Source organism: Nerophis ophidion, linkage group LG22, assembly GCF_033978795.1.
Source record: "Nerophis ophidion isolate RoL-2023_Sa linkage group LG22, RoL_Noph_v1.0, whole genome shotgun sequence".
Classification (NCBI taxonomy): domain Eukaryota; kingdom Metazoa; phylum Chordata; class Actinopteri; order Syngnathiformes; family Syngnathidae; genus Nerophis; species Nerophis ophidion.
The window spans coordinates 15,201,873-15,225,844 of record NC_084632.1 but is presented as its reverse complement, the minus strand read 5'-3'; the positions used below and the strand labels follow the sequence as shown (position 1 = coordinate 15,225,844).

At 39.5% G+C, this 23,972-nt stretch overlaps 1 protein-coding gene across 1 annotated transcript in view; it reads right to left on the bottom strand.

Annotated features, from left to right (window-relative positions):
* nr5a2 (nuclear receptor subfamily 5, group A, member 2) overlaps positions 1–23,972 on the bottom strand; it is a 182,191-nt gene that overhangs the window by 77,297 nt on the left and 80,922 nt on the right. The gene's annotated exons all lie outside the window — the stretch shown is intronic.

Here is a 23,972-nt window from a genome sequence, read left to right as displayed (position 1 = left end):
AGCTTTGGAAGCAGGTCAGGTCATACCAAAACAACCTCTTCCATTGTAACAGACAGCCTCTTCCCATGCTTGGTCAAGTTAATCATTAGTCCACATGGGAAGACTCATACAGAAAAAAAAAAAAAAGACCACATTAGGATGAAAGGAATGAGGAAAATACCTTTATTTTGTATCACCAAACATTGTCCATTGTGTTGTGTCACTAGAAATAATATGTCCTCCTGAATACACTGTGGTCCTTTTGGTGTTGAGGGTTAGTACCGTGTGAGAACTCCAAGTTCATCACCAGTATCAGCAACAGCGTGGGGCGAGGAATGCCGATCGATGTTAAAGCCAGGGTACGCGAGCAGGTGCGAGCGTGGGCACCATGGGAAGGAATGTCTTCTCGTAAGTCCGCGGCCAGAGATCTATTTGTTGAACTCCGCGCTGACGTCGGGTTGTAATCGTAATGTCGCTGCCAGCACTTTATTACGCCTAAAAAGGAATAACATCACTGCAGGGCTGCCAGATTCTGGAGTCTACTGGTGATTGGGGTTGTTATGACTCGGGAGTGGTGTCCAACATGGCGTGTTTGTCTAACAAGAAGACATAACAAGAGGTCTGCCGCAGATAATACTCGGTAGAACCAGATAGCAAACGGTTCCAAGACACCTGAGTAAGGTTCTGGTTATGCTGGTCACCTTTTTGCCAATTTTTAAGAGTTTTACGTGGCTGTTATGTATTTGCACCATGGAACACACATTTGGCACTGCTGTTTCCAGTTCAAAAGTGTATACAGGTAATTGGTTTTGCATAACCAAAGACTATTTTTAGGTAGGGATGGGTACCTTTCCCATATCAACTGATTCAGTACTAATTCCCGGTACGTCTTATTTTGATTGTGTATTAATAAATGTTAATGATTAGATTAGATTAGATAGTAATTTATTTATTCCGTCAGGAGAGTTCCTTCAGGAAAATAAAAATTTTCAGCACAATCCCGTTTAAGATCAGACAAACATTACAGGGAGACAGAACAGGATCGCTGACGGGTCTGCCGGCTTCCAGCGCCCCTTACAAAAAAGATGAGATACAGGTAAACAAGGGGGTATGGGTGAAAAAAATCGGTCTTAGCCTGAGTGCAGACTGAGGCCAAGGGGGGAAAAAAAAACACTCATAGCCATAGTACACATCCCTCTTACATGTGTGTAAGAGGGAAACATCAAACATCAAAGAACACAGAGGACATTAAAGACATTAAAGCAGTAGATACAACCAGACACTTCTACATACAGCTATGAATAAAAAGTAAAAGAAACATATCCACTGTGGTGGCCTCTGCGGTGTTCCACGCCATCATCTGCTGGGGTGGAGGGAGCATGGCCAGAGACAGGAGCAGACCCAACAAAGCAACCAAGACAGCCGACTCCTCTCTCGGCCAGTGTCCAGTCCGCATGGATGAGCGAGGATACGTCCAAGGTGACTGAGGTGTCCGACACCTGCTCACCCAGCCAAGACACCGCGAAGCCTCTCCGTCCCAGCGCTCAGTGCTAGCTCCGCAGCCCTGTCCCCTCATCCGCATCTCTTCCAGTCCCTCCAAACCGACTCTGGTGTAGCAGAGACCCAGCAGCTGGTCTCCATGGCCAAAAGGCTCCCGGGAGGCAGTTCCAGAAGTCCACAAAAAAGCACCACAGAGGTCACGAAAGTGCCACCCCTTGTCACACAGTCCCAGAGGGTCCCGGACCAAAAGGCAAAAAATATATATATATATAATAACTCATGAAAACAAGAGGGAAACACAAAAAGATGACACAAGAGCACAGAGCTCCTGCCAACAGCAGCCACTATAGCAGCGCCATTTTGAATGCAATCAAATATATTAATTTGACGTTTACCAGTGACTTGATAAAAACTGTACTGTCCAGTTTTTGATTTTTTTACACTTCTGAGTCTTATTTGCAAGTATTATTTTATGTGGTAGAACTTGCATGCAGTTGCAAATCCAATATGTTAAATAGCAGTAGTGAAGTTAATTGTATTTATATAGCGCTTTTCTCTAGTGACTCAATGCGATTTTATATAATGAAACCCAATATCTAGGTTACATATAAACCAGTGTGGGTGGCACTGGGAGCAGGTTGGTAAAGTGTCTCGCCCAAGGACACAGCGGCAGTGACTAAGATGGCGGAAGCGGGGATTGAACCTGGCACCCTCAAGTCGCTGCCACGGCTACTCTACCAACCAAGCTATACCGCCCCACAACTGCTACAACAGAGCAGTCTATAGAGTATTGACAACTCGGTTTCAAAATTGGTCCCAATTCAAAACATGGACCCCTGTAGTCATGTCAGGGATTCTTGACAAATAATTCAAGCAGTTGTCTGGCCAGACTCTCCCTGATTGGTCAAAAGCCCCTCATGTGACTGCAAGGCGCCATGTTTGGTAATAACTTCGAAACCAAGTTGTCCAAACTATCTCGCTGGGCTCTGTTGCCTAGTCAGAAAGGAGTCTTTGCCATTAAGTTGAATCTTTTGTTTTTTGTTGCACCCTAGAAGGGTTTTATACTGTAAGTATTGTACTAATTACACACAAGCAGTTTGATTGTAACGCACATCTTAGTTGGGATTTTCATTACCAGATTTGGAGGTGATGAAATCATTATATCAAATGGCTATGCTAATCAGTAGCATGTCCATGGCAAATTCAATGTGAATTAGCATCGAGCTCGCGATTTTAATGTACTGTAAGATTAAGTGGTTTCTATCAGGCATACTTGCTTCTTTGGCATGGAAAATTGCAGTATTAGTTCTGAGTGCTTCTTCGCCCGCAAAGTGTTTTAAGTCTGCAATCAGACGTGCAACAAATGGTATCAAAATATATCACTCTTAGATTTATTGTTTATCGACTCCGGGTAGTACCAACGGAATTCGGTTGATATCGATGGATTCAATTAGAAAAAAGGTTTGATTTCTATTTTGTTTCTTTGATTAATTGTTTAGTGAGTGCAAACAATACAAACTGAGAACTGTGGTGTGTGGGTGCTGTGATCTGTGTAGCGGCGAAGAGTTTAATGACAATGACAAAGGTATTTTAAAAACTCATAGGCCTGGGCCGATAAATCAATTAATCGAACGATAAATATCTTTGCCGGCAAAGACATTTATCGTTCGATTGTTTGATAGATGAATTGATTGCTAAATTGCTAAATTGCCATGTCTGTGTGTGTTTAATTTCTTTATCTCTGACCCCATCAATGGGGATGAACAAGCCAGTATGCCGAAATAGTTAGAAAGTGACGACACCATTAAAAAAAGAACAAAACAAAACCATCAGACAAAAAAAGTGCATTTCAAGATATTCAATATTTGTATGTAATTTTAGCTAACTGAGATTTATAGTCCTTTTTATTTTTGTGTACTTTTTTAGGATATTTAACAGTCATTTATTTACCTTCCAATTACAAAAGTCGACCTACCAATGAGAAATAAATGTTTATTGTGTTTTAAAGGGGTATTTGCGTTATTATAATTACACATTATGTTAACTTTAGTGCCTAATTTGGGCTCCCAAATTAAATCCGCAATAATTTCTGAGGAAATAAATCGTCCGCAAAAATGTGTCGTTGGCCTCTGCCTATAAATGCACACTTTTTAAAAGTGAAATTTTAATGTTGACAATGAACAAATTAAGGTTATTTTTCTTAGAATGCGCATTAAGGCTATACAGTGTGTTTGTCCGATTAGTCCATTGATCGAACAAACTTATCGATAGATTACTAAAATAATTGATAGCCCAAGCTCTATTGTCTATCGCTGAGTCTGCCCTGTGATTGATTCGAGATCAGTGCTGGGGTAGGCTCCAGATCGGATACATGAAAGAAGAAAATCAGTATAAAATGAAAATAAATATAAAAAAAGAGTAGTACTGAATGAAACAGTCTGAAAGAGTCCTGCCTGTCGCCCATTGTTTTATTGTCGCTTGTCAAGTTTGACCTTTTCGATCACTATTCCTAACTGGCTTTCTCAGGCAGTTTTGTAGTTCCTTGTTGAAGGCATCTTGAGCCAAAGCAAAATTCAAAAGCCTTCATTAAATCAATAAGAGGACCTTCAAAAGGAGGGGTTCCTTTGAGCCGCCCTTCGATCCTCCTCTCTCGGTTCCCCCCAAATCTGAAGACCCTGGAAGCTATAGTGCAATTGTGTATAAAGGGACGAGCACATGCAAGGTCCACGCTCTTCAAAAGCCAAAACCGCCAACGCCACTGCATGTCAACGCTGCGAGCAAGTGTTGGGGTCCTGCATCAAAGGGCTGTCCTGGATCTGCCTGCCTGAAAGAGCCTCTTTGACAAGAAAAGCCCGGGTCATCAAACGGGGGTATGGAAGAGGGGTGATAGCGGCACAGACGACAGGGGGGACAACCCGTCTGCAGAAGGGAGGCCGGTGACAGACAGCCAGGCACGAGGGCGGCCCAGGGGTTGGGGTTCAGTTTGCTGACCTTTACAAGTTACCACTGACACAAACCGTTTCCTTGACAGGCTCTTCCTTTGGCTCTGTCAAACGAGTAACATTCATGGCGCCTGATCTTACGAGATCTCCCGCCTGCACCCGCTGATAATATGAACTCTCTGACATACTCACTCGCTTTTGTTTTGTTGTTTCTGTACCGGCCAGTCGCACACACTATCTCTGTGCAGAAGATGTGGCCAAGTCAGTCAGTAAACGACTGGCTGATTGCCAAGCACTGATTACAACTCTTAGTGCTTTGGTTTAATCAGAACATAACACCACAAAGTTCAAATAGCAATTTTGTTTGACTCCTCCCGTAAAACCTATAGCACTTACTTCGTTGTTGAACACTTATCTCAAGATGGTGGAAAATTTAGATAGTATGTATCTGACTTTTGCAGCCATAAATGGAACACTGGCAATCACTGCCTTGCTATCAAGATTCCTACTCAGCATAAGGGTTGAATTCCCACTCCAGTGCCAGTAATGAGGAAGGAAATAACTGTGGAACTGCAGTAGTGCCACAGCATGCGGGTTTTTCGGGATAGGACCTGACCCTCGGTTAATTGTTATGCTTAAGGTTACGAGTAGAGATGTCTGATATTATCGGCTGATAAATGCTTTAAAATGTAATATCGGAAATTATCGGTATCAGTTTCAAAATTATCGGTATCTGTTTCAAAAAGTGAAATTCATGACCTTTTAAAACGCCGCTGTGTACATGGACGTAGGGAGAAGTAAAGAGCGCCAATAAACCTTAAATGCACTGCTTTTGCGCACCAGCCCAATCACATAATATCTTCGGCTTGCCACACATACACAAGTGAATGCAAGGCATTTATGGTCAACAACCATACAGGTCACACTGAGGGTGACCATAAAAACAAATGTAACACTGTTACAAATATGCGCCGCACTGTGAAACCCACACCAAACAAGAATGACAAACACATTTCGGGAGAACATCCGCACCGTAACACAACATAAACACAACAGAACAAATACCCACAATCCCTTGCAGCACTAACTCTTCCTGGACGGTACAATATACAAATACCCCCAAATACCCCCCCATCTCCCGAATACAGAGGTCTCAAGGTTGGCAAGTATGATTTGCAGACTATAATTACTGGTTTGCAAAAAATATTATTAACCCAAATAGGTGAAATTAGAGAATCTCCCACGGCACACCAGACTGTATCTCACGGAATATTAATGTGCCGCGGTACAGTGGTTAAAAAACAGTGCTCCAAGCAGTGCTCTCGGTTAATTGTTATGCTTAAGGTTACGAGTAGAGATGTCTGATATTATCGGCTGATAAATGCTTTAAAATGTAATATCGGAAATTAGCGGTATCAGTTTCAGAATTATCGGTATCGGTTTCAAAAAGTGAAATTAACGACTTTTTAAAACGCCGCTGTGTACATGGACGTAAGGAGAAGTACAGAGCGCCAATAAACCTTAAAGGCACTGCCTTTGCGCACCGTCCCAATCACATACTATCTTCGGCTTTTCACACACACAAGTGAATGCAAGGCATTTATGGTCAACAGCCATACAGGTCACACTGAGGGTGGCCGTATAAACAAATGTAACACTGTTACAAATATGAGCCACACTGTGAAACCCACACCAAACAAGAATGACAAACATATTTCGGGAGAACATCCGCACCGTAACACAACATAAACACAACAGAACAAATACCCACAATCCCTTGCAGCACTAACTCTTCCTGGACGCTACAATATACAAATAGCCCCAAATACCCCCCCATCTCCCGAATTCGGAGGTCTCAAGGTTAGCAAGTATGATTTGCAGACTATAATTACTGGTTTGCAAAAAATATTATTAACCCAAATAGGTGAAATTAGAGAATCTCCCACGGCACACCAGACTGTATCTCACGGAATATTAATGTGCCGCGGCACAGTGGTTAAAAAACAGTGCTCCAAGAAACCAATTTAACACCTTGATGATCGTTCAACTGAACGGGATCAATGCTTGGATCAATCTCTTAGCCCATAGGTTTTGTTCAAACTCCTGGCTAGGATTAATGGAATTTTCCAAAGGTCGAAAAAAGGTATAAAAATGCCAGACTGAGAATGAAAGAATGAGAAAAGACGTGGAGGGGAAATTGAAGAAATAAAAGTGTGATTCGGAGCAGACATTTCTGGGTAAATTGATATTAATAAGAATTGGAGCATTCAAATAGTCTCGGACCAACGTCATGTTTATTCATAGCCTCCTGCCAAGAGTGGAGCAATTATCACGGGGTGCTAAGTCAAAACAGGCCGGGGTGGTAGTGCCTTACCCCCTTTTTTTGCGGCCCGGTCCTGGTATCATGCCACGCGCATTGTTCATCGGCGTACAACGCGGCCAGCTTTAACGAGTGTGCACAGCTGGATCCGATTTTAATAAGTCGTTCCATTTTTGATGTTCACTAATGAACAGATTAATGGAATCTCCTTCTGTGGGGCTTAATGAATGGACAAAGATCATGCTATTTGCTTTAATTATTTTCCCGCACATGAGGAGGGCCCCCCCCCCCCCCCGAGCTAATCTGCTTCAAACTGGTCTAAATCAACCACGACGCTTCTCTTTCTTCTGGACAGAAATCAATGGAGGTGAGGTTTGAAGACGACTTCAATGCTGCAGTGTGTCGGGCTGCTCGTCCTTTGGTGCTGTCCTATTCCGGCATCTGTTCGCCTTGAGCCAAAAAAAAAAAAAAAAATTAAAAAGGGCGCCGTATTCGCCTTGGAACGCGCATTAATTCACCTAGAAAACAACGCCTGTTGTTCTTCAAGTGTTTGCAAATGCCTAATTATGTCTTGCCTGCATGTTCACGACCAGTTTTGGCCATTTAATTAACTACGGTAACCTTTTAACGGGCACATATTGAACCTACGACTCTAATCGGAATACAAGACCCTTTTAATTTTTGTGTTGTATTTATGTTTATTTATCATGGCATACCATAATATTCCAGCATTATTCTTTGTTCACCTTAATTTTGATCATCAAAGTCCATTAGTATGGAGAAATCATGCAACTTCTGCCAATTATGCAACCAGTCTCCATTTTAAATGTTGTTACCATACACCGGGGGTGTCAAACTCATTTTAGATGGGGGGCCACATGGGGAAAAATCTATTCCCAAGTGGGCCGGACTGGTAAAATCACGGCAACTTCAGATTTTTTTCTTTGTTTTAAAATAGAACAAGCCCACTCTGAAAATGTACAAATCATAATGTTTTTTTTTACACTAACATGTTGCGGTTAATAAGAATCTACCTCTATTTGTCGTTATTTATATGTTTTCTGAAAAAATGACGTGATAATATTCATCAATCAACCAATTGGTGTTAATTTTCAATCTATCAAGATGAATAAATAATATCATAATCAATTTACAGGATGTTATTTATGAATTTAGCTCATTTTCCTCGACTAACATGTTTTTTGTTTTTTTTACATATGTAGCATCATCTACAAAGATACAAATAATTGCTATTGTGACATCTAGTGGACACATTGAGAACAGCAGTTTCTTTCATTCAAAAATGTTTGGCTCATTTTTATACACTGCAAACTCATCTCGCAGGTGTCATGTCTTGGTGATCATGTTTAGTTTGGCTATGTTCTGTTTGGTTTTTGGATTTTTGTCAGTTCCTGTTTTTTCACTCCCTGTTTTGTTTCCATGACAACCCATTAGTTTTCACCTGTCCTCATGTCAGGCACCTGATTCATTTGGACTCGAGCACCCGTTGTTAATCACGTCACCTCAATTTAAGCCTGTAGCTGCCAGGCAGTCAGCCTGGTGACATCACCCTCTACACACCCTAGTTATTTATGCTGATGATCCATGCTGCCCTTTTCCATGCTCTTTTCTCGTTCCAAGTAAGTTTTCTTTTTTCATGCCATAGTTTGCAAGTTTAGTTTTATGTCCATAGTCTTGCCTTTGTGGTACTTTTGTTTTCTTAGCCAAGTTTTGAACCTCTGCTAAGAGCGCCTTTTGTTTGTTCCTTTTTGTTTTGGAGTTAAGATTAAAATCATGTTTTTACCCTCACGCCATGTCCGATCCAGTCGCTTTGCACCACGGGAAAACAAATCACACCAAAGTCCTTTTCCTGACAGAAGGCCGGATAAAACCTGTTCGCTGTACGTTTGATACCGCTGCCATACACAGTGGTATCGTGGTTTTCGTTAAACGTCAAACATACAAAAATGAACGTACTGTACAGGAGGGATTCAAATGGACCCATTTCTGGGTGGATTTTGTGTGAGAGTAAGAGGGGGGGGGGGGGGGGGGGGGCAGTGATTTTGCAATGCAGTCTACTGAAACAGATGGAAAGCGCTACTCTATATGGTAACTGACTCTGTGGTCAAAGTTGGAATTGCCACAGGAGACATTTTAAGATATTGAACACGGGGGTGGGTTGTCCACCTCTCAATTTGTCACGTCTCATGTGTCAGGTAAAAAGCGATAAATGGGGCCTGATGAATTCCCTTTCTACTGCATGACATTAACCAAGTTGTAGGATAAAAGGAAGCAATTGATTCTACAGTAAATATCAATCCAATTAATCTGTACTAAACAACAAACATTTTATTATGTATTTGTAATATTATTGGATACGTCCCAACTATGGAACCGTTGCCTTTTTTACCAGATGAGCTGTGAAAACCTTCTTCATTAAGGATGCTAAATTGATTACTGCAGATCAATATATTTCCTTTTTTAAATTATTTTTACAGAATAATAATTTTGGCTGTTTATGTTATCATTTACAAATTTAAAGAGTAAGTCTGGATACAGAAAAGCTTCAAAGGCAAAACATAAATGATTTAAAATCAAGCTATTAGCTGTTTTTGTTCGGTTATTGTGCACTAGACACTTTATTTAGTAGAAAAAAATATTAAAAAAGTATATATGCAACATTCAACACAACTCATTTATCAATCATCAGTCAATCAAAGTTTACTTAAACAAAAATATCTCAAAGGGCTGCAAAAGCCACGACGACAAACAACTCAACCCAATGGGAACAACAAAAAACCCTGGAAGGGACCGTAGAATTGTGGATCCCCCAACGCCCCGTTCTAAATACAGCAGTTCTTCTCATAAGGAGTTGAATCCGTTATGATTCGCTTAACGAGATGAATATTATTTCATTTTCAATGAATTCATGATGTATCATAATTCTTCTTTTTACTTTGTAAACACTTGAACAGACTTTTAAACTGGATCATATTAGTACATTCTTTGATTTCTTTAATTAATCCATTACATAATTGAATTTCACATAGTTATATCCTAAAGGTTTTAAGTGTTGTACGTGCAAATAATGTTTTAACATAGATTCCACTCTAAAGTTATATTTTTCCTCTTTTGTTGAGGAAAAAATGGTTTTACATTCTTGGGTAGCAGGTTATAGTTGACCTTGTGTATCATTTTAGCTCTTCCCAAATGCACCAAATCATTGAAATTCAATATTTTTTATTTAATAAATATTTATTACATAATGTTCTTTATATCCAACATTATGTATCATTCTAACTGATCTCTTTTGTAACACTGTTAGTGAATGAAGTGTACTTTTCTAATTATTTCCCAAAAATTCTGCACAACAACTCAGATATGGTAACACTAGCAAGCAGTTTAGAATATGAAGTGGTTTTTTTTGTCCAGAACTTATTCCGCTTTATTCACTCCAGAAGTATTTCTCATATATCCATGTAAGAAACATTCACCACCTACTCCTGATTCCCCCAAAACGAGCCTTTGTTTGTCATGACCAACACTCCATTTGGGTTTCGATCCATCGACTGGTGAAGTGATAAGAATGCTGGGAAAATGAGCAGCTGGCACGGTCGGGAAAGTGTGAGTGGGTGTAGAAAGACTAAGCAACTGAGCAACTAAGACTAAAGGTTTCACCGTGGCTGTAATGTCACAAGAATATGTTATTTCGTTGTCTTTTAATTAGACATGTCTGATAATGACTTTCGATATTCCGATATTGTCCAACTCTTTATTACCGATTCCGATATCAACCGATACCGATATATACAATTGTGGAATTTACACATTATTATGCTTAATTTTGTTGTGATGCCCCGCTGGATGCATTAAACAATGTAACAAGGTTTTCCAAAATAAATCAACTCAAGTTATGAAGAAAAAAAATGGCACTGCCATATTTATTATTGAAGTCACAAAGTGCATATTTTTTTTAACATGCCTCAAAACAGCAGCTTGGAATTTGGGACATGCTCTCCCTGAGAGAGCATGAGGAGGTTTAGATGGGGCTAGGGGGTAGCAGCGGGGTGCATATTGTAGCGTCCCGGAAGTGTTAGTGCTGCAAGGGGTTCTGGGTATTTGTTCTGTTGTGTTTATGTTGTGTTACGGTGTGGATGTTCTCCCGAAATGTGTTTGTCATTCTTGTTTGGTGTGGGTTCACAGCGTGGCGCATATTTTTAACAATGTTAGTTGTTTAAACGGCCACCCTCAGTGTGACCTTTATGGCTGTTGACCAAGTATGCGTTGCATTCACTTGTGTGTGTGAAAAGCCGTAATATTATGTGACTTTAAGGTTTATTGGCGCTCTGCGCTTCTCCCTACCTCCGTGTATCACTCCGTACAGCGGCGTTTTTAAAAAGTCATAAATGTGACTCTTTGAAACCGATATCGATAATTTCCGATATTACATTTTAAAGCATTTATCGGCCGATAATCTCGGCAGCCCGATCATCTCTACTTTTAATACTTGAAGTTGAGCAAACAGTTCCAAGACTTGCTCAGTGGCCTAGTGGCTAGAGTGGCTGCCCTGAGATTGGTAAGTCTCGAGTTCAAACCCCGGCCGAGTCATCCAAAGACTATAAAAATTGGACCTGTATCCTTCCCTGCTCGGCACTCAGCATCCAGGGTTGGAATTGGGGCTCAAATCATGTTAACCAAATGCATGCTTCTCTTTCCTGGCTAACAGTGTAGAACAGGTTGTCAGCTAACACTCTAATATTGTTCAAACCAGTAACCGGTAGTAAAACTCCCGCTTTTCTCATTTTCGCATCTAGTGAGGGTCATTTTGTACTCCCTCATCCCAGGAAGAATGCTTTGCTGAATTATTTTATTTATAGATCTGTATCGCTCTGGAATAACCTGCCTCGAATTCTCACCGAAAGTAAACAGGTTTTTAAAAGGGAAGTAATATTTTATCTGAGTCTTTAAATTAGTCTGCTTGTTGATGATTTTTGTTTGGTTTTGTGTTGTGTCGTTATATTTATATGGTAATTATTATTCTGCGACTGTAAATTGTTTGCTTGTTTTCTTACTGATGTTTTTATTTGTTTCTGTATTTGTGTAGTTATAATTATATGTTTTTGTATGCTTTTACTTGTAATTGTATTGAGTTTGTGGACCCTAGACTAGTGGGTTGTTGTGGTAACCAGCTAATGAGGATCCTTAATAAAAATACATCTATCCCATCCATTTTCTACCGCTTATTCCCTTTCGGGGTCGCGGGGGGCCCTGGCGCCTATCTCAGCTACAATCGGGCGGAAGGCGGGGTACACCCTGGACAAGTCGCCACCTCATCGCAGGGCCAACACAGATAGATATTCACAATCACATTCACACACTAGGGCCAATTTAATGTTGCCAATCAACCCCAGGTGCTTGTCTTTGAAGGTGGGAGGAAGCCGGAGTACCTGGAGGGAACTCACGCATTCACGAGTAGAACATGCAAACTCCGCACAGAAAGATCCCGAGCTAGGGATTGAACCCAGGACTGCAGGACCTTTGAATTGTGAGGCAGACGCACTAACCCCTCTGCCACCGTGAAGCCTCCCATAATAAAAATCAAAAAATCAAATCGTCAAAAATGATTCCCGGGCTTGGCCACTGTTGCTCCTCATTGCTCCCCTCACCTCCCAGCGGGTGAGGGTGATGGGTATAATGCAGAAGATAACCTCACCACACCTAGTCAGGGTATCCGCGGATCCTTAAAAAGTCTTAAATTCATGTATCTAAAATTAAGGCCTTAAAAAGTATTTCATTTATTAGAAATTCCTAAAATGGTCTTAAATTCAGTACTCAATAGTCTTAAATTGTCGGGCCATTTTTTTTTTTTTTTTTTTCAAGGCATGTCTTTGAGTAAAAGTTACGGCACGTCTTTGAGTAAAAGTGAGTGATTTCAGCGCACTCATTTTTTTCTTTGTATCTCTTCAAGAGATACAAAGAAAAAATGAGTGAGCTGAAAAAAATAGAGGCAGAACTCGTGAATGAGAACAGGCAGCTGAAGCTCAACTGAGTGTGTGTTCAGTGTTTTGTTGTTGATGTTATAATACTGTTTTGCACTATTATTGACCAAATGTAATTATTTTTACCCTCACCTCGGTTATTATGTTTTTACTGGCGTTGGTGTTGGTTTGTTTGTTTTGGATGTCAAAGTTTTTGGATCTCTCAAGATTTTTGATAAGCTGTTTGGCAGAGTGGTGCTTATCAGTTTGTTTATTAATAAACATACAAAAAGTAAACTTGACTGATTGTCATTGAGGTTGTTTTACAGCGGGATCCCCAACCATCTCTTATATTTATAGATTTATTATTATTTTTTCGGTCTTAAATTTCATTCAAGGTGGCATTAAAAAGGTATTAAAAAGTCTTAAATTTGACTTGCTGAAACCTGCAGATACCCTGCTAGTGTGTACATGTGTGACAATCATTGGTATTTTAGCTTTTTTATGTGATTTGTGTTCATGCATCTTGACTAAAACATCAGTGGAAGAGGACACAAAGTAGGCGACTGACAGATTGCCTTCTTTTTCTCTCGTTTTAGAGCGCTGGACCTGCTCTTTTTTCTTGGTTTTTCACTTAATTAAAGTATTGATATGAGATAAATATGCTCTGACATGACTGGCTTACGCCAATTAAATTTCGTGCTGTATGATAGTATTGAACCAGCCAGGACATCTAATTTTGTATTAAAAAAAAAACTTTTTGGTTTATTTGACTCTTCTTTTATATTTTTCATAGGTGTATTGTCCACTAAAAAAGGCTGACTTTCTGACACAAAAGGCGTAAAGGTAAGCCGCTACAGTATCTATTTGTTGAATGTGTGTGTTGAATGAGACGTTTCATTAGAGTGGATGAATGCTCAATGGCGTGTTTGTCCGAGTGTGTGTGTGTGTGTGTGCGCGTGTGTGTGTGTGTGTGTGTGTGTGTGTTCCCCGACATCTGATTGATAATACTTGAGACCGCTTCCCACGGTGACTGCGCCGGCCGGCTCTGCAGGCTGACCTTTGACCTCGGGAACACGTAGTTTTTCGATTGGGTATGTTCACTTCACCTCATCTGTCCACACATCTTGACATCCTTGCCCGTGTGTGTTTAGCTTGAGCAAGGATGGACATTGGCCCACCCCTCATTTCCCGGTATGGCCAATGCAGACACAGGAAATGCATGCGTGCACGTCAGCAAATAGGGGTGCACAAAAAAACAAACAAACAATGTAACCAGAAGGATCTTATCGATATTATTCCATTCTTTCAGGATTGCACACAAAAAAATAGTTTTACTTTAGAACCACAATTCTTATTCGTCCGGATTCTAATTTGATTCATGATTTACAAAAATTGATTATAAAGTATGAAAAAAAAAAAGAATACATTCTTTTTAAATATGCTTTCAAGCCGTATTGATGCAACCAAAATGAGCTTATCGATATTATTCCATTTTCACAGGGGAAAAAAACAACCGTAAATATTTGGAGTGCACAAAAAGAATGATTCAAATTCGAATTGCGATTCTATATTGATTAATAATTGTCAAACATCAATTTAAAAAAAAAGAAATGCAACCAGAAGGACCTTATCAATAATAGTCCCTTTTGCAGGGGAAAAAAATAACAGTAAAACTTAGGGATGCACAAAAAAAAAAAATCGTTTGGATCCGAATTGCAATCCTTATTCAACCCTATTCCAAATCAATTCATCATTTTCAAAAGCAAATTATTAAAAAAATAATAATTCTATTTTTTTTTTAAACAATATTTTTTTAAATATATATATCTATATGCAACCAACATGAGCTTACAAATATTACTCCAATTTTACAGGGTTAAATAACAACAGTAAATATAAGGGTGCACAAAAAAATCGATTCACATCGGAAATGCAATTCTTATTCATCCCTATTCTAAATCAATTCATAATTTCCAAAAATTGATTTAAAAAAAATATATTTGTATTTTATTTTTGAAAATATATATTTAAAATGCATAAATATATATACAGTAAATATAAGGGTGCACAAAAAATGGATTCACATCCAAATTGTGATTGTTATTATTCCCGGATCTAAATTAATCTATAAAATTCAAAGATCAATTTGTGAAAAAAAAAAAAAAATGCAACCAGACGGAGCTTATCAATATTATTCCTTTCTTACAGAGGAAACAATACAAGTAAAAATTAGTGTTGCGATTCTTATTCACCCTGATTTTAAATCAAATAATAGTATTCAAAAATCGATTTAAAATGCGATGAGGTGGCAACTTGTCCAGGATGTACACCGCCTTCCACCCGATTGTAGCTGAGATAGGCACCAGCGCTCCCCGCGACCCCAAAAGGAATAAGCAGTAGAAAATGGATGGATGGATGGATGGATGGATGGATGAATTAAAAAAGAAGAAGACAAAAACATAAGAATTATTTTTCTTAATTTTCATAAAAATCCAATTTTAAAAATACGTTTTTAGGCCATCTCGAGGCAACCAGGAGCGTATGAATAATATTCCATTCTTACAGGGGAAATATATATACGGGGCGCACAAAAAACATTGTTTCATTTCCGAATCGCAATTCCTTCTCATCCCGATTCTAAATCGATACACACTTTTCAAAAATTGATTTTAATAAGAGGAAAATCTAATATATATTTAACAAGAATCGATTTTTAAAAACACCATTTTCAAGCAACCTAAAATAGCCTTTCTAATTTGTAACCTGTTTATACCAAATGATACATTGTGAGAAACCGTTTGAATTAAAAATCGTGTTGAATCGATTCTGGATGGAATCATCACCCCAGGAACTGTAATCGGAATGAATCGTTAGGATTTCCCACGGTTCACACCCCTATTAGCAAATACCCCAGGAAGTTAACCTTGGTTGCAAAATGAGTGCTTTGCAAATATGAGAGTTAATAGCTAATGGATGCTAAGGCTGTGGAATAAGCATACAAACGTCCACACAAACAGTAGCGAGGCAAGAAGCAATACGTGGTGTGAAATTGACGAGACAGGGACAACAAAATATCTCTTTGGGCGTGTGTGCTGGTGCAGGGAGAACATCTCGTTTCGTCAAGGCCACTGGTGATAACAACAAACGTTCCTCTTCACGCTTTGTCTGTTTTCAGCATGAAGTATTGAGACTGAATCAATTCCTTTTTACTTAAAGGGCCCTTCGAATGCTGACAACATTGACTCTTTTTAATCGTTTTGGGCCGTTGAGCAAAATTTTTATATAACTTAACGGGCTGAATATAATTTGTATGAAAAATAAAATGGCCTACTAAACTATATACAATATACTAAATATGCATTTTCTTGTGTCTGGGACATTCTAACGCACACTCATAATTAGTACCAGCATCTGCCATTATTGCATCTTCAGCACAATTGTCAATCATATTGTAGGACTGCCTCCAAAATAGCCATAAAAAAAGTTCTCCATAATAGTCTGAACATAGCAAATCACCACAGGAAGGAGCATGATAACATGAATGTGCAGTAAATGAGTGTTTCCATGGTGAAATCAGTGTATTCACAATAAACCCTAATTTAAATAAGGCATTCTGTACCAGTTGCCAATTGTAAATGCAGTCTTATTATGTCACATGAGACACGTCGACTAATTACACACACAATGTCATAGTTAGCACCTGCTGTTTAGCGCTTGGTATTTGCACCTTAGTAGATGTTTGTTTTGGTAACATCTTAATCTTGAATCACCATATTTCTGTGCATAATTTGAATTAATTATCAAATATGTCTGTAAGATGCATTGTTGCAGAATGTTGCAATACAAATGATCGGAATGTGAGGAACGTATGAACCAGGTGAACCAGGGGTTCTCCCAAACTACGGATCCGGCCCGCCAGTGTCCACAATCCAACCCCCGGGAAGTCCCAAGTTAAATATATATATAAAAAAAAAAAAAAAACTTTTTTTTTTTTTATATCTGATTTTTATTAGTTTTTTTTTTTTTTTTTTAAATCAGTACTTTGTAATCCATGTTCTACCGCTTGTTACTCACCGTGTCTCCTAGACGCCCGGCCAAATAATTGTCTAAAATTGCATTTTCCCATTGATAACGTGACATCATCTCTCTCGGAAAAAAAATAGAATAAATAAAAAATAAAAAATATATGTGTATATATATATATATATATATATATATATATATATATATATATATATATATATATATGTATGTATATATATACACCCTGGACAAATCGCCACCTCATCGCAGGGCCAACACAGATAGACAGACAACATTCACACTCACATTCACACACTACAACGAATTTAATGTTGCCAATCAACCTATCATCAGTTGCACTATGTATTCTGATATATGTTCTTCGCAGAAAATGAGCCAAAGTCAGTGAGACTCAATTTGAAAAATTAATTAATTGTATAATTTTTATTTTGATAAAAAATTGAAAACGGGTCCCACAGACCCGAACAACACACAATTGTACATGTTCAATGTAATCTTTAACACAGTATTGGATACAAGCCAGTTTGTTACCATACAGTACCACACCAACTTTATTTATAAACAACCACAGTTGAAGAACAAAGGGCTGTACACCACAGAGAAATAAAGGGAAAGGACAGACTAAAAAAATAACATTTAAAACAGAAGTAAAAAACACATTGAAGTAGCAAATACAAACTACCCTAAGAACAATTTATTTGATAAAAAGTAGTTAAAAAGTTAAAAACAGTTAAAAAAGTTAAAAGTTAATAACAGTTTAAAGTCTCATGCTGGGGCGAAAAGCCAGTGAATAAAAATGGGTTTTAAGAAGGGTCTAAAAAATAGCCAGAAAGGGCCTGTCCCACATGGAGAGGGAGATCGTTCCAGAGTTTGGGACCCGCAACAGAGAAGGCTCTGTCCCCCCTCAGCTTGCGCTTTGATTTGGGGACCTCCAGGATCAGCTGATCAGCTGAACTGAGGGACCGGGTTGGGGCACAGAGGTGGAGCAGCTCAGAGAGGTAAGGTGGAGCAAAACCATGTAAGGATTTAAAAACGAGTAAGATAATTGTAAAATGGACTCTAAAAGACACAGGCGGCCATAGTGGAGGGAGGCTAAAACAGGAGTAATGTGCTCTCTTTTTCTTGTGTTGGTTAAAACACAAATATTGACACTTTGGGGATAAAAATATATGGGTCAGTTTGATTGGAATTGTGTATGAATAGATGGATGGAGTGAGAACGCCATGCACAAAGAGGCATACATGTTTGCTGTTGCCTCATTTATTAAGACGGTTAATCCATGAACGCATGGCTTAAAGGAATATGGCTTACTTCCTTTGAACACTATTGTTTTCAGGGTACCTTCAGAAGACAACCTACACCCCCCCCCCCCCCCCCCACCCCACCACACAACACTCACAACCCCACTACACTGGAATCTTATGGCTTAGAGCTAAGAAGCTATCAACTAATTATCAAAAACACAGAGAGGCCCTAATCAATTATTCACATGAACATTAGACCACTAATACGCATGCAGCCCAGGGATCTGGATCTCCCAAAAGTAACCCTTTCCACACTTGAATGTACACATGTCAAAACCTGGAGCGGTAGGTACGTGACGGGTACATCCATATATATCTATAGTGGACTGCATCCTGCTCCTCTTTGCGATCCCATGTGGAACAACCCCCCCCCCCCCCCCCTATATACCATCAGACACGGAGAAAATGCATCCACATTTAAAATTAGTTGTATTGGTAGACTGAACCGGTCATAGAAATCCTATTGATCCTTCAGAAGGAGTCTCCCCAAGCACACGTACACACATCTTAGTGTAGTTATAATTAAATGTTTTTGTATGATTTTACTTGTAATTGTATTGGGTTTATGGACCCTAGAATAGTGGGTTGTTGTGGCAACCAGCTAATGAGGACCCGTCATTCCATCCCATCCATTTTCTACCGCTTATTCCCTTTTGGGGTTGCGGGGGGCGCTGGCGCCTATCTCAGCGACAATCGGGCGGAAGGCGGGGTACACCCTGGACAAGTCGCCACCTCATCGCAGGGCCAACACAGATAGATATTCACAATCACATTCACACACTAGGGCCAATTTAGTGTTTACAATCAACCTATCCCCAGGTGCTTGTCTTTGGAGGTGGGAGGAAGCCGGAGTACCTGAGGGAACTCACGCATTCACGGGTAGAACATGCAAACTCCGCACAGAAAGATCCCGAGCTAGGGATTGAACCCAGGACTGCAGGACCTTTGAATTGTGAGGCAGACGCACTAACCCCTCTGCCACCGTGAAGCCCCCCAAAATAAAAATCATATCAAATCATCAAAAATGATTCCCGGGCGTGGCCACTGTTGCTACTCATTGCTCCCCTCACCTCCAGCGGGTAAGGGTGATGGGTATAATGCGGAGGATAACCTCACCACACCTAGTGTGTGCATGTGTGACAATCATTGGTACTTTAGCTTTTTAATGTGATGTGTGCTCATGCATCTTGACGAAAACATCAGTGGAAGAGGACACAAAGTAGGCGACTGGCAGATTGCCTTCTTTTTCTCTCGTTTTAGAGCGCTGGACCTGCTCTTCTTTCTTGGTTTTTCACTTAATTAAAGTATTGATATGAGATAAATATGCTATGACATGACTGGCTTATGTCACTTAAATTTAGTGCTGTATGATAGTATTGAACCAGCCAGGACATCTCATTTTGTATAAACAAAAACCTTTTAGGTTTATTTGACTCATCTTTTATATTTTTCATAGGTGTATTGTCCACTAAAAAAGCTGACTTTCTGACACAAAAGGCGTAAAGGTAAGCCGCTACAGTATCTATTTGTTGAATGTGTGTGTTGAATGAGACGTTTCATTAGAGTGGAAATTAGTTGTACTGGTAGACTGAACCGATCATAGAAATCCTATTGATCCTTCAGAAGGAGTCTCCCCAAGCACACGTACACACATCTTAATCTTCCGCATTAAGACCCGCCCTTCCTCTCCCCGCTATTGGATTTTCATGCTGTGCAATCATAATATGAATTAATGCTGCAATTTATTGTGCATTGTTGTGCGAGCCCAGTGTGAAAGGTAGGTGGGTCCGAATATGACACGGTGCAGATTATAGTTAGTTAAGTGTGTGTGTGTGTGTGTGTGTGTGTTGTGGGGGTTGCATTCCCTTTATGATCCTTCCATGACTCTTGACAAGGGTGAGAGAGAGGATTTATGTCCATGTATGTATGTAAACGTGTGTGTGTGTGTGTGTGTGTGTTTGACTTTTCATTGACAGACAGTGGGAAATGACCCCATAATGCTCGTCTGGCCGTCTGTGCGTTAAAGGAAAGAGGAGTCCGGAATAAGAGGAGACAACAAAGAGGCTAAAGGCACCCCCACTATCTTTTGTATTATTCAGAACAGTAGAGACAGGGCATCTTAACAATCCCACTTGTATACAATCACACACACACATACACACACATACACAACAGCCTTTAGGATGCAGAGACTTATGATGCTTAATGGTAGAGAGTTGCCCATTAGTGTTTAGATGAATCCATTTTTGTTGGTTTGTAGGTGTGTGCAGTGATATCATTTTTGGTAAAAGGTCCCCTAAACTTTTTTTAAAAAAGGCAGTATTGTTCCCTAAACTTTTGACCGTACAAAGATAATGTAAATGGTAAATGGGTTGTACTTGTATAGCGCTTTTCTACCTTCAAGGTACTCAAAGCGCTTTGACACTACTTCCACATTTACCCATTCTCACACACTGATGGAGGGAGCTGCCATGTAAGGTGCTAAACATTACCCATCAGGAGCAAGGGTGAAGTGTCTTGGTCAGGACATAACGGACGTGACGAGGTTGGTACCAGGTGGGGATTGAACCAGGGACCCCACGGGTTGCGCACGGCTACTTTCCCAACAGCGCCACGCCGTAAAATCCTTTACTTGTAACTTCTTTGTATATAATTTATATTATCTGTGTGTAATATTGGCTGCGTGTCTGATACTTGTTTGTGTGCCATGTTGTTCCAGACAACATCTATACTTTGGCCATTACGATAACCAGGAGTTATCTTACCTTCTAAGTAACCTCTGATTTACTAATGGTTTCTAATGTAAAAATGTGTAGAATAAATATACAATTTCAGCATTTCTGTCAACACAGATGTGCTTCAGCCTGTGACACGTAGTCATTTTGATAGTAGGCTATTGTAGCTAATATAGACACTTACGTCATGTGTTGTCTTCATTAAAAGTATTATATCTATCAATGTTTATTTATATAGCCCTAAATCACAAATGTCTCAAAGGACTGCACAAACCACTACGACTACGGCATCATCGGAATGTTCTGCCATATTGAATAGAGTCAAGTCAAACAGTCGCACCAGGCGGAAAATATCGGATTAAACTGTAGCCTGTTTTCCTTAAGAGTGCCCACAAGCTCAAAATGCAAAAAAAGTCAGTGGTCAAAAACAAGAAAAGAAAATACAAAAATTAGGGGTATTTTATTTGAACTGAGCAAAATTATCTGCCAATAGAACAAGAAAATTCGGCTTGTTAAGACTTTCCAAAACAACTAAAATTAGCAAACCTCAATGAACCAAAAAATACCTTAAATTAAGTATATTCTCCCTAATAACAAGTGGACTTTTTTTGGTAGAAAAAAAAGAGACCTCTTGCTCAATATGTTGAAAAATATTCTTAAATTAAGTAAATTCTAGTGCCATTATCTTGACATAATGATATCTGCTCGGCATTACATTTCCTGAAACCAGCAAACTTATACCGAAAACGTATTTATTGTTCTTAATAAAAAGGCAACAAGGCAACCGCTTGTTACTTTCGGGGTCTCCTAGCCACTCAGGCAAATCATATGGTCTAAAAATGCATTTTTCCATCGACAACATGACAGAATCGCGCCAAGTGCAATTAGTGCACATGTATACAGCCCAGACCCAGGCAAATTTTTTTTAAATTGTATTTTTGAAGAATTTATCCGAACGTGCATTAACTATTTCCGTTTACTGTTCTGTGCCAACTCTACTACTATATGAGTACGTATTTTCTATTGTTTCATTGAAAATAAAACATCAAAGTCCATTTGCATGTGATCTGTAATCTTTAATTACGAGACACAATTGTGTCAAAGTCATGATATTTTTACATGTTTGAAGTAAGAAATTGTTACTTTAAAACAGCTTTGCAACAGTTGATATTCTAGTTTCAAGCATGTTTTACTCAGTATAGGTCATACAATATCGGCAACAAGCTGTAATATCTTCACTGAGATATACGACCAAAACCCTTAAAACAAGTAAAATACTCTAACATAAAATCTGCTTAGTGAGAAGAATGATCTTATCAGACAGAAAATAAGCAAATATCACCATTATTTGAGATATTTAATCTTAGATTTCAGTTTTTGCTGTGCATTCACAGTAGGGCTGCAACGATTCTTTGATTCATTCGATTAAAAACCATTTCAATTCGTACTATGTTGTTTCGATTTATTGTTAATATGTTTAATTAATACAAATTTAGAGGCCGGAAAGTAAGCTACGTCGACATCCAATCGAGTGTGGTACAAACAGCGGAGTGCCGATGAAGAGAGATGGTTCAATAAATGCAAAGAAAATTAGAGATGCGATGATTTAAAACCAAAAAAAAGACAATGGGGTTGTGGAGGGAAACGTGGCCAGCGCTGCCTGCGGGAGTGGAGGTCACCGCCCCTGTCCAAGGTGCTGAGGACAGCGCACCGACAGACAGAGGCGCGTCAGTGCCGGCTTCGAAACAAAGCTGAACAGGTGATTAGATTTCCCAGGTGGTACGAGTTGTCTAATCACCTGTTGTCTTTAACAGTAGCTGCCGTGACTTGGAGAGACTGAAAAGTCCTGTATATCCTGAAAAGATTATTGATGACCTTATTGAGGAGCATTAAAAGTTTGTTCAAATTTACACGCCTGACTCCTGTGACGTGTGTAGTAGGGGAACCGCTCGGAAGCGACTCCGACAGTGGTGAAATGTTTGCACTCTCAATCAGAGCTAACATTGCACAATAGCACTAACATTAATGATTCAACACATTACCAGAAAGCATCCTGTTTATTTACCAAGCCGAAGAAAACAGTAACAGGGTAAACATTCGGTTTTTGCCAGCTCACACATCTTATGTTTGACTTGCATTAAGAATGTGTTATTTAAGTACATGTGAGGACATGCTAACATCTACTGTCAATTTCACACATGAATACATGAGTGAAATTGACATTTTGAGGGTATTTGTATTTATATCACATTATGCAGTTTACAAGCACGAATACGGTGTGAATAAATCCGGGCTGTTTGATGTCATTGAGTGCTGTAAGTAAGAAAAAAAAAACAAGACATTTGAAAAACAACACAAACGGAGACACGTTCGCAAACACCAAAGACATTGAATAGATTACAGAAACATTGCTTCATTTTCTACGCCCCATTCAGTTATCGATAACTGCTGGTTCAATGCTAGGCTTAGGTTTTAGCAGATTTTCCGTATTTTTCCTACAGACAGCATTTGGTGACCTCAAACAACAAGGCTATGGATTGATTCAATCCATCCATCCGTTTTCTACCGCTTGTCCCTTTTTTTTGAGGTCGCGGGGGGTCGCTGGAGCCTATATCAGCTGCATTTGGGCAGAAGGCGATAATAATAGATTTTATTTGTAAAAAAAAACACTTTACATTGAGTAAACAACCTAAAAGTGGTGTAGTCTATTAAAAAATAAAAAAATTAAATATCCATCGACTTGTCCAGGGTGTACCCCGCCTTCCGCCCGATTGTAGCTGAGATAGGCGCCAGCGCCCCCCGCGACCCCGAAAGGGAATAAGCGGTAGAAAATGGAAAACATATCCATCCATCCATCTCTACCGCTTATTCCCTTTGGGCTCGCGATAGGCACCAGCGCCCCCTGAAAACTAAAATATAATACAAATAATTTAAAATAAAAACTAAAACAGCCAAATAGATAGAACTAGTATGCATATATCTAAAAAAAAAAGGCTTTTTAAAAAGAAGGGTTTTTAAGCCTTTTTTAAAAGTATCCACAGTCGGTGGTGCCCTCAGGTGGTCAGGGAGAGCGTTCCACAGACTGGGAGCGGCGGAGCAGAAAGCCCGGTCTCCCATTGTTTGTAGCTTTGTCTTCAGAGGTTTTTTTTAGGAGGTTAGCCTGTCCG